Source organism: Bactrocera dorsalis, chromosome 5 (assembly GCF_023373825.1).
Source record: "Bactrocera dorsalis isolate Fly_Bdor chromosome 5, ASM2337382v1, whole genome shotgun sequence".
In the NCBI taxonomy this organism is placed as follows: domain Eukaryota; kingdom Metazoa; phylum Arthropoda; class Insecta; order Diptera; family Tephritidae; genus Bactrocera; species Bactrocera dorsalis.
Genome location: NC_064307.1, coordinates 12382087 through 12393686, shown reverse-complemented (window position 1 = coordinate 12393686; position 11600 = coordinate 12382087).

The following is an 11600-nucleotide window of genomic DNA, read 5'->3' as shown; positions in this document are numbered from 1 at the left end:
TTGAAGAATATTTAATATTATTTAAAATAACATTTTTTGGCATTTATTTTTTGCAAATTATCTCTTTCAAAGGTTTCCCGCGGCTACGTCTTAGATGGTCCATCCGTCGAGTCTAATTTTCGATAACTCGTTCCAGCTTTTCATCTGGTAACTGCCGGATGCCAACAGTGATATTTTGGTCAAAGGCCTGAATCGAAGCAGAATTGTTCGTATAGACTTTAGACTTTACATATTGCCACAGAAAAAAATATAACGGTGTGATATCACATGATTTTGGTATCCAATCGACCGGCCCAACATGTGTAATTATCTGCTCACCGAAGTGTTCTCTCAATAAATCCATTGATTGATGCGTTGTGTGGGAAGTGGCGCCGTCTTATTGAAACCAAATATTTCAGACATCAAATAATCGGTCGCCATTGACGGTAACGATCTCACCGGTATCATTTTTGACAAAATATTGACCGATGATTTCACCGGCTCACAAAACCCACCAAACCATTGTTTTTTCTTAATGAAATTACATGAATCTCTTCAGGTTGCTCTTGGTCCCAACTATGGTAGGTACAAAAATACCTACCGCTTCCAGTTAAAAGAAAGCTATCGATATCTCTGAAGATTTAAAAAAAACTATCTGTCATGAAGTGCGTTGAAAAAATCCCACGAGTCACTAATGAATCCCTTGAGAGCGTGTCTTTTAAATTTAAATTAGTTTTTACCCTCCACAACTCGCACTTCTTTGAAGAAGCAAGATTCCTTGCCATACCTGTTCAACGCTAGCTACACTTATATTTGCGATTTCTTTTAACTGTTTAGTTTTTGGTATAAGAATTTAAAACGAAAAAAAGGAGGAAGTTAAACTGGAGAACAAACGAATTAGGTAATCCATCGTTGCACGCTAAATACGACTTTCTTTGTTGCTTTTTTTTCTTTTTGCTCGAATATTTTTTGTTGTTTCGTTAATTTTTTCGCTGTAGTCAGCTTGAACGAAACCGGAGGTAAGGGTCACGTGTCATTAACATTCAAAGCGTTTTGCAGTAAATTTCGTAAATTTCCATATAAATGAACTCCACGGTTGACATTCGTCTGCAGATTCATTATCCTTACATAGCTACAAATGTAATATATACACTTGTTCACCTGCGGAGTTCATATAATATGAATTTGGTTTCTTCTTCTGCTGTATTTTAGTAATACACTTGTATTTGCATAGTCAGTCAACCTGTTCCTAGTTGTCTCCTCTTAGTTGTCCTTCTAATCGCATATATGTATGCATACACGTGGGGCAAAGTTTTTGGAGAAAATTTGAGTTTTCAAGACTCCACTGATCAAATTTGACTCGGACTTTCACGAGGTTTTGCAAAAACCTTTATTAAATAAAATACCATTTATTACCATCAAATATGCTCCTGAAACAATACAGGCATGCCAAACCTTAATCCTATTTTCCAAACACCAGGGTTTGTCCCGAAAGATATAGGACTGAGTCGATTAAAAAAAAAAAAAATATTGAACCCATCATTACAATTCTTTAAAAACTTTCAAAATAGGCTCCTTCTGCGTCGATGCAGCGGTGCCAGCGCTATTTTTAAGCATTGAAGGCGTCAAGGAAGGCATTCTTAGGAACAGCCTTGAGAGCCAAGGTGCATGCTCCTTGGATCCCCTCAGTCCTCTCAAAATGCTTGCCTTGCATCGGCCTTTTCAGGCAAGAAACAAAAAAATCCGGGGGTCCACATCTGGGCTGTAGGGTAGCTGTGGAAGCGTTGAGATTCCGGCTTTGGTTTGGTAGGTGTTCGCAAGAAAGGCGATGCGAGCCGTGGCATTTTCGTGGTGCAACTTCCAATCGGCTGCGTTGTCTTGTCGAACCCGATTGACCCCTCGTTTGAGTCTCTTGAGAACTTCCACGTAAAACTTGGCGGGGACGGTTTGTCAAGGAAGAACATATTCATGGTGGACGATGCCTATGATGTCAAAAAAGACACTGAGCATCGTTTTCACTTTGGATTTGCTCAATCTTACCTTTACCAGTCAGTCCGAAGTACAGGAAGAAAATCAGTCCTATTACTTTCCGAACAAACCCTGTAAATGATCTGTGTGAAGACTTGAGTTAATTTAGGATTATCCATCTGTATGTTTATACGCCGGTTTAAACGAAACCAGTTTTTAGATGTCGATCTGAAATTTTGCACTTGTCCTTCTTTTTTTAAGAGACTACCAATCAGAAGTGCAAGTATCGGACCATTAAAGCATATAACTGGCATTAAATACCTTTTCATACACCTTAATGCTATAAGAGATGTACTTGTGAAAGGTATTATGTATGTATAGCTTCGCCTTGTTGTTTAATCTAATTAGAGATCACTATTGACTGAACTCATCTACTAGACACTCAAATAGGGAAACTCTTCACTTAAAAAAAAATATTTTGATGGATCACGCTTCTCAATTTCCATCTGAAACCCATAGTCTAAAATTCTGGTTTTCCTACGAGAAAACCAACATTTACAAATTTCTAGAAAGCTTACGCCATCTTAACGCGATAAACAAGTAACAACAACAAACCATTGCGCTTGTAGCACGAGTTTCCACTTTTTCGCATCCTTTTGTATTACTCCATTGTTTGCAATGCGTGCATCTGATAAATTTAAGTGTTGTTACACCCGCTTGAAGGAAAAAAAGGCACGACAACGTTGGAAAAAATCACAACGCACAGCGAAAGGAAACAGCTAAGCGGATAAGCGAAACACAATACGAGTAAGAGGCTAGGAAGTGAAGAGGTCGTAAATGGAAAGTAACTCGTAATTGTGGCATGAAATAAAAGGTGATTATTTTGTAAATTACACGGCGTGCGCACAACTCGGATAATTAATTCATTAGCATAATTTACCGTTGTTGAAAGCGTGCTTTTTTCATTTCCCGCTCTCCCGCGCTCTTTTTGTGTTTTCTATTTTTTTCTTGTCGTGATATTTGCTTTTTGTCGCCCAATAGCAATTAAGTAAGATTTCGCTTAGTTTTTTATACACTCACGCACATATATTTTTCATTACTTGCATATATATTTATGTACTTAAGTTGAATGCAAATTGCATTTTGTTTGTGTAGAAAAGTGTTTGTCAGTATTGTTGTTGTTGCTGCGGCGCTGGTAGTGTGTAATTTAATAGCACTCATTACGGCTTGTCCAGACAGCATCGAATGCATTTAAATGTAAATTTCTTTCCTTTAGGTGCTAAGTCAACAAAAGCAGTGTCCTTTGAAAATTTTTTACCGTTAGCTATTTTTTCCATGCGCCAAACTCAATTAGTGAGTGTTTTATTAAAGATTTTAAGACAATTTGGTGGCGGTGATTTTTGGTGGATGAAGAAATTAAGTACGGCATTATGTTGAGGGGGTTTTAAATTTTAAAATGGTACATCATTTTATGTAAAAATTGTAGAGAGGTTTTTCATACAGAAAGAGATATTACATTTTCTAATCCTACGTTGAAAATCCCAGTTTTGATAGTCCAATTTAAAAAATCTTTTTCCTTATACTGAACAGCAAAGTTGATGACTTCCAGAATATTTGTATAACACTCGATTGAAGAGACTATAGGAACATGACGGGAATACAATGTCGTCAGTGTCTAATGGCGACACACGCCCGCAAGATGGGACTGATACTCGTATGTCGAGAAGACTGCAGGAATTGTCTAGAGCAGAGCACCAGGGAAGCAATGGATCATCACTTGTGCACTTGTCCCGCATTGACAAGACTACGCTGTAAGCATCTGAGGTCCCGACGGTATGATACACTGGAGGAGGTATCGATAGTGAGGCCATCTATGCGGGGTTTATTGGTCCGCTGGATTAACCTAACTTAACCTTTAAAACAGTATAAAGAAAAACATTCCTTCTTATTAAGGTTTCTTCCAGAACAAAGTCCAGTCAACTTTGAATCAATCTAATTTTTCATAAACTTAGTAGTTATACACACTGGATGACATTTATTTGCTTCCGTAAATTGATTTTCTAAAGATGTGGAATCATTTAAGAATTGAAAAATGGATAAAGTCAAAAATAGCTAAATCTAGATCTGAGGGCGAGCTTTGATTCATGATTGGACAAAATTTTAGTAATAATCATATTCGTAAGCAAACAATTTTGCAATCGGAAGCTCCTTCAGGCCAAAAGAAAACTTTATCGAGTGTTCTATGTGGGATCCGCTGCCATTTTTGTGGAGCACCCTAACATTTTCGAAAGTGCCAATATAGTTTCGTAGTCAAAACTCTATACAGTGTCCACTCACAAATTAAGATACAACAGAGAAATTATTCCTTGCAAATATGACATCTCCATTTTCTATCCTTTCTGCAAGACGCTTGACGAATACGAAGTCAACATAAAATATGTCAACAATCCAGAGAGTGGTAATCACGCACTCAACACACTTACCTGGAGACGATATGCTCGTGAACATCTTATTCCACGCCAGTGTCCAGCATAATAAATATTCATAAAATATCACAATGAGCGATGAGTCTAAATAAGTTAAAGAAATAGGGTTGTATTGTCAAAGAAAAATTGGCTCATGCAAGGCGATAAAACCAAAAACGTTAAAGCAACAGTCCTTTAAAATCTTTGTGCTGCCATCACAGAGATCGAAGATGAACTTACATCCCTTATAGATAGACTCAACTTATTTTACTTAAGTTTTGGGCTATGCAGCGTCTCAGTGCTAGATTCGTGCCACAAGACCTTTACATTTGGCGGGTCTCAAACCCAGCATACAACCCTTAGGAGAGATGGTTCGCCTTCTCACTTTAGCTCGCCTTCAATCGGATTTTCTTTGGCTACCCAGAGAATACTTGGTTTAAGGCTGGAAGTCGTGAGCCACTTGAGCCTTATGTAAATCGTTTTTGGCTATAAACTATTCTCTTAGACTCTCAGGTATTTATGTAAAGCTAAGAACTCTCTTTACAGCTGACAAGTAGTTTCTCCTGAGTATTTCCTTATAATCTATACTCTTGAACCTTTAGTAAAAATTATATGCGAGCACAATAGGTCCGGCTCTAGGACTGGTTATTTATATACTATAGAGATTTCTAATGGCAAAGAGCTTAATCGAACCAACTGTAGTAACTAATTACATAAACACTTCTGACCTTGAGCATTTTTTCAACAGATGTCGAAGTGTTTTAAATACTTGAAAACTCTATAGTTTTATTTATATCAGATATATTTAAACCCTTAACCCCTCTTCGTTTAAAATATCTACTTTGAATTTCTTTTGCTTCTGTAGCTTTAGCTATACAATCTCACACTATTACAAATTGTTACAAATATTTTCAAAATTTTCAAAGAATATCATAGGTATTATTTGTTCATAAGGAGGATGTATGCCCATCCTCACATGTTTATGCTTGTGCACAGCGTATAGATAATTTAAACCTGTCAAACCGGCTGTTACCGCAAACACAACAAAATTAACCATAAAATGCCAGTTTGGGGTTAGAACACAAAAATAACAACAACTCTAACACAACAAATCATTACCATACCATAAACCCATTGCTTCCCTGTCTACTCGCATAACAACAACAAAGCAGCAACACAATAGTCCAGCTTAAGATTCGGTGTAAAAAATTAACATTTTCTTGCAAAGCAAAAGCAACTAAACCCACAAAGTACCGCAAACGCACACATGTTAAACGAACACACACATACATGGACACCTACATCCTCAGACATACAAAATAAACTTATGTTAATGGTGGCAAAGGGGTGCGGCAGCTGGTGATGTAAAAGATTTACTCTTTGAAATATTTAACGCCATTTAACAATGGTAAATAGCCATGGAATGTGACCTCTAAAGGATTTTCAAATGAGGTTTGTCGAAATTTTGGGGATTGGGGATTAACCACAATGTTGTGGTCGACGTGGTCATTTCTGCACATTTATTTACATATTTACATCATTACATATGTGTATCCTTTACTAATACATATATTTGCAAGTTTTTATACTAGCAGTGGCCATAATGTACTGAGTTACTTGGAGGCAAATATGCGTGTAGCTAAAAAAATCAAGAAATTTCAGTATTAAAGATTTTAACCGATTTTCCACAAAGCCGTTGACATTAAATATGTGGATACCGATGCCTGAAGCTGAATTTTTTCCGATAATAACGCGACCTTGTTTCAAAAATATGTAAAAACCACAGCAATTCAATACAAGCTCTACCAAATATACTAGTATATTATCTAGTGACTGATGCCCAGAGCATATTGAAATTATGCAGAGAAAACTTCTCCAGCCTGCTGATTGGCAGTGAAAACATAACACCAGGAGATAGCGAACCCGATTCCCCAATCGATGACGACAGGGCAGACGTTCCACTGCCTCTCCATGAAAAAGTTCGAATAGCAATTATCCGTCTGCTGACCAAGCTATTCAAATACGGCGGCGACGAACTGAAAGGGAGCACTCCTCAGCTTCTTTGTAGAATATTGAAATTGATTGAAATTTAAGTGCGCTCAAACCACAAAAACAGGAGACCCCACAATCTGCGCCAAGTACCGTGGGATAAACCTCCTTAATAACGCATATAAGATCTTATCGAGCGTAGTATGTGAAAGCGTGAAGCCGACCGTCAAAAAACTGATTGGACCTTATCAGTGTGGCTTTAGGCCTGGAAAATGAACGACTCAATATATCCACCATGCGTCAAATCTTGGAAAGGACCCAAGAAAAGAGGATCAACATACGCCACCTCTTCGCCGATTTAAAAGTTGCTTTTGTCAGCACGAAAAGGAGCTGTGTTTATGCCGTTATGTCTGAATATTGTATCCCTTCAAGACTAATACGGCTGTTTAAACTGACGTTGAGCTATGTCAAAAGTTCCATCAGGATCGGGAAGAACCTCTCCGAGCCCTTTGATACCAAACGAGGTTTCAGACAAGGCGACTCCCTATCGTGCGACTTCTTGAAACTAATTCAAATAATTCGAACTGGAGATCTGAATAGAGAAGGTACGATCTTCTAAAAGAGTGTAGAACTGCGTACGCCGATGACATCGATATCAATAATCAGAATAACGCTTGCCATTAGATGCTACTTCGGACCGAGAAGGTAATTGAGAAGTACATTCCCCTTTCGACGAACAAAGACCAAACTCTACAAGTCACTCATCATCCCCGTCTTCTTACATGGTGCAAAGGCATGGACAACAACAACATCTGATGAGTTGGCGTTATGAGAGAAAGGTTCTACGGATAATGTATGGTCCTTAACGCATTGACAACGGCGAATACTGCAATCGATAGGACGATGAGCTGTACGAGATATACGACGACATTGACATAGTTCAAAATGGATGAAAATACTCCTGCTCTGACAATATTCGACACAGTACCCGCGTGGAGAAGCAAAGGGTGAATTAGGCCAGACTATATTTGCAATCTCCAATTGCCGCCAAACAGCGAAAAAGAAGAACGACTGGCGCGCTGTTGTAAACTCCGCCATAACCGCATAAGCAGTGTCTACGCCAATAAAGAGGAAGCAGATTTTATGCAAAATTATCGGTCAGTGCGTGTGTTATGTTCTTAGAAATGCGAGAATATATGTTCTCGATGATTCTTTAATAATGTCTTTAATAATGTCGAATGCATTCCATAAAGATATAATACCCATACCCCCAAATTTAGTGAGTTCCGAGTTTTTGGTTAATTTTTTTCCAATTTCATAACTCAAAGCAAATAATTGTATTTCATAATTTTGCCTTCATTGCAATTAAATACCACCTCAAAAAATTCGCAAATTTTAAACTCAAACAAGCTGAAAAAGTCAGCTTTGTCACCTACCGGAAGTTTGTAGCTTACTGGTGTGGAACCTTGATAAATACTGAAACTGTAAAAGCAGTATATGCACCACTGTTTTCGTCATTATTGGTGGATGTGTCTACAAGTCGTAGCAACCGCTTTAAGTACCTAAAAGCACAAAACCAAATTCTGATACAAGCTTTTGACTCGTAATGGTTTGTATCTTGACTAACATATTTTCTCAATATACCACATAAACGCTAAGACTTTTAATGGATACAAAGCAATACTCGTATGTGACTCATTTGTTAAATTATAGTATATTTATATATAATAATTACAGCAAAGTGAGGTACTAAGGCAATGTTTTATTTCAGGCAAGTTCATAAAAATCTGTTTTAAGCTCTGATATCATCAACTTATGACATAGGAAAATTTAGTAGTATTTGTAAGAGTGCACTATGAATGCACCAAGTGGTTTTATAATAAATACAATTTCCTGTCTGATATCGGTTTAGAACACAATCAGCGCCGTGAGAGGCGACAATGTTTTATGTGTGCATATTTTATAACCTATTTCATACACTGATATGAAATAATCCGCAATAGAGAATTCTACGCCTTCTAAAATCAGCTTTCAAAGCAAAAATATTTATTTGCTTTAAGAATAATTTACACAATTACTTGAAACGAATTGACAAAGACTTACTCATTGTTGGATGATTATAATGTCGGGAATCATATACAGAATTCAGACTTCCTGACAAGTGCAGAGTCGTCAAAGCGGAAGTGGCAGCCAACAAAGTGACAGCAAGTCCACTGCTTCGGTGCGCAACCACCTTCAATGAGGTATGGGTGTCTGGCACAACGGAATTGCAGAAAACTGCGGGGCTAATGTACTTGATACATCAAGTATTTGAATCTCACTATCTGTAGAATGGGATTCTAATAGATGTTTAGGCCTCACGTGACCACGACAAGCGCTGATTGACTACTAGCAATTGTACAGTCACAGTATCCTTCTGCCCTGTGAAAGTTCACCTTTTGATAGTTGTGAAAATTCCAGCTGAACACTATTCGGTTGGGGTTCATGCGGCAACATTGAAATTCCAAATGCCTTTTCATAGATTGCTTGGAATAGGATGAGATAGAATCATCTCAATTTTTCCTTCTCGAATTTTCCGCCTTTGCCAAAGGCATCAAAGCTAAGCTACCTCGTATATCATACGATTAGACGTTCAGGTGAAATAATGTAATTTTGATCAGACTTCATAAAGGACTGTACATAGCAGCCTTAGTGTGATCTCCGCCATCTTAGGGGTCAGCCATTTAATCTAATCTACTCATAACCGTTTGAATGTTCGAGCTCTGTGCGACAAACTTAAATTTACAGTAAGACGCTACATCAAGCCAAACGAGACATGAAGCTAGCTTTTGGACAACGAAATCACCGAAATCTCGCACGTCAATAGACCACTTAGGTGTCGTGTTTTGATTTCATTGGACTTTTTCTTGCAGAAGTGCTTCAACCCAATACTTCATGTTGACAAGGGATCTACGACTGACCAGTTGCAAATCGAAATTCGGAATAGTAAGTCAACCTTATTGTGAAAAATAAAAAAATGGACCAATAGGTTAGGTTTATAAGATGAAATCGCTTTGGTCATATGCCCGCAATTTCGTTCATTAATAAAGTCAAAATATTAAGAATCAGTTTCAAATTCATAATTCTTTATATTATATTGACTTCAGTCATCAACCACACGCGAACAATTTGTAGATCCATATGTACATTTTTATATTTAATTACCATTTCGCATCAAAGCATTTTTATCAATAAAAGATAAAGCTTAATCGGTGGTATGCATGTTAATTACGTTTTGAACTACTAAATGTTGACAGTAATCGGCAGATGTCTTTCAGCATTGGCATACTATTATCTTAAGCTTATATTCATATATTTATACCCTGAACAGGGTATATTAAGTTTGACACGAAGTTCGACTTGTTTTTTTTCCTAAGAAGAAAATTAAGTACTTTTATGGAAATAGTTTTCATTCGACAAGATTTCTTCACAAACTTTAACATATATTATTATCAAAGCCAACGCTGTGAACAACGAACCAATTGTTAAAATCAAACCACTTTACAAGTGCAACCGAAGTTAATTTTCAGATATTTAAATGAGCAAATTACTCCCTTAGTATTGACTTAAAGAGCTAAAATCAGTCCTACAATCTATGCCACAAAAAAGCTGTATAATCAAATTGCGACTCGACTATCTCGAGTTGGTTCTCTGAAGTTGGAACAATCTCCAGCCGTTTGCGTAAAAAGTTTCTGATTATTGTATGCGATAAATTTACTTTTTAGCTTAAAAGCCGAGCTTAGGAGACTTTATATCGAAAAAAAATAATACCATATGGACCAATTTAATATAAGATCTTGTGCTTGCTTAATCTTGCCCATAAATAGTAAACAAGTAAATATTGGGTACGATGCTCTCAATTTCTTGCCGAGACTCTTCAATATTAACTATTTGTGTTGCATTCTTTGTTAATTGTATTGTTTGCTTGATAAATGGAAAATATCACTGCATTATAACAATAAAACATATACATACATATGTACATAACTATGTACAATAGTAAGCCACTGCGTATTAACATTTATCAAAGAATATTTTATAGAAATAAGATTATACTAACCTATAAAGTCAAGTTCACTTGTAGTCGCACAATATTGATTAAGGTAAGTAAAAAAGAATAAAGAAGACTCTACAAATACATATTGACTTTTTGCAGTAACGGTAAGCTAACAGTAACACTTGACTGTTTGAATTAACAGTTTAAGGCCGTATAACTTTACGGTCGTTGCGGCTTCAAGTTTAACAGAAAACAACTTAAAGCCATATTTACAGAACAATAAAGAGCTGTGAATAAAAAAATTAATTTTCTGACGTCTATGAGTTGGCTGGCATCTACGCAAATATATCTACTCTATTTCTGTATTTATAGCACTTAACAGATACCCTTTTTACAGATGTACATACATATGTAGATATTCACTTTCCAATGCAGATGTTAACCAGATTCTTCAATAAATAAAAAGCTCGACCTAAATGCATGTTAGCATAACCACTTACAAACCTATATATACAAGTATGCAAATGTATAGATTTATTTATTTATTTACTCTCTGTATGCGCTTGCAAGCAAGAGACGTTCAGACAAGTGAGAGTGCAAAAAATCGAGAGTACGATATTTAAGAAGCAGTATGCAAAGAACTTTTTGAAAATGTATGTATAAAATGGAGTTGCCAACTTGGAAGGTTTTTATTTGTAAATAATATTAAAGTTATTGTAGATAAATATGTATGTATGTTATGGTTTAGATTACTTAATATAATGATAACAATATATGCACAAAACATTAGATTTAATTTTAATACCAAAATAAATGTGTTTACTATAATAACTTGAACGGGGTGTACTAAGTTTGCAACGAAATTTTTAGCATTCGGAAAGAAACGTCGGAGAACCTTTAAAATATACATGTACATATATAATTGATCAGAGAGACGAGTGAGTCGATTTCAGGCAGCTTTTCTGTTTGTCCGCCTCTCTGTATATACACAAAGTTGTCCCTCAGGCTTCAAGATATCGATCTGAAATTCACAGGTTCTACTTTCTCCAAGAAACTGCTTATTTGTCTAAATCGCTGATATCTGATTACTCTACCATATAGCTGACATACAAACTGAACGATCAATATTAAGGACATGTATGGAATTTTTTTTTATTTGTTAA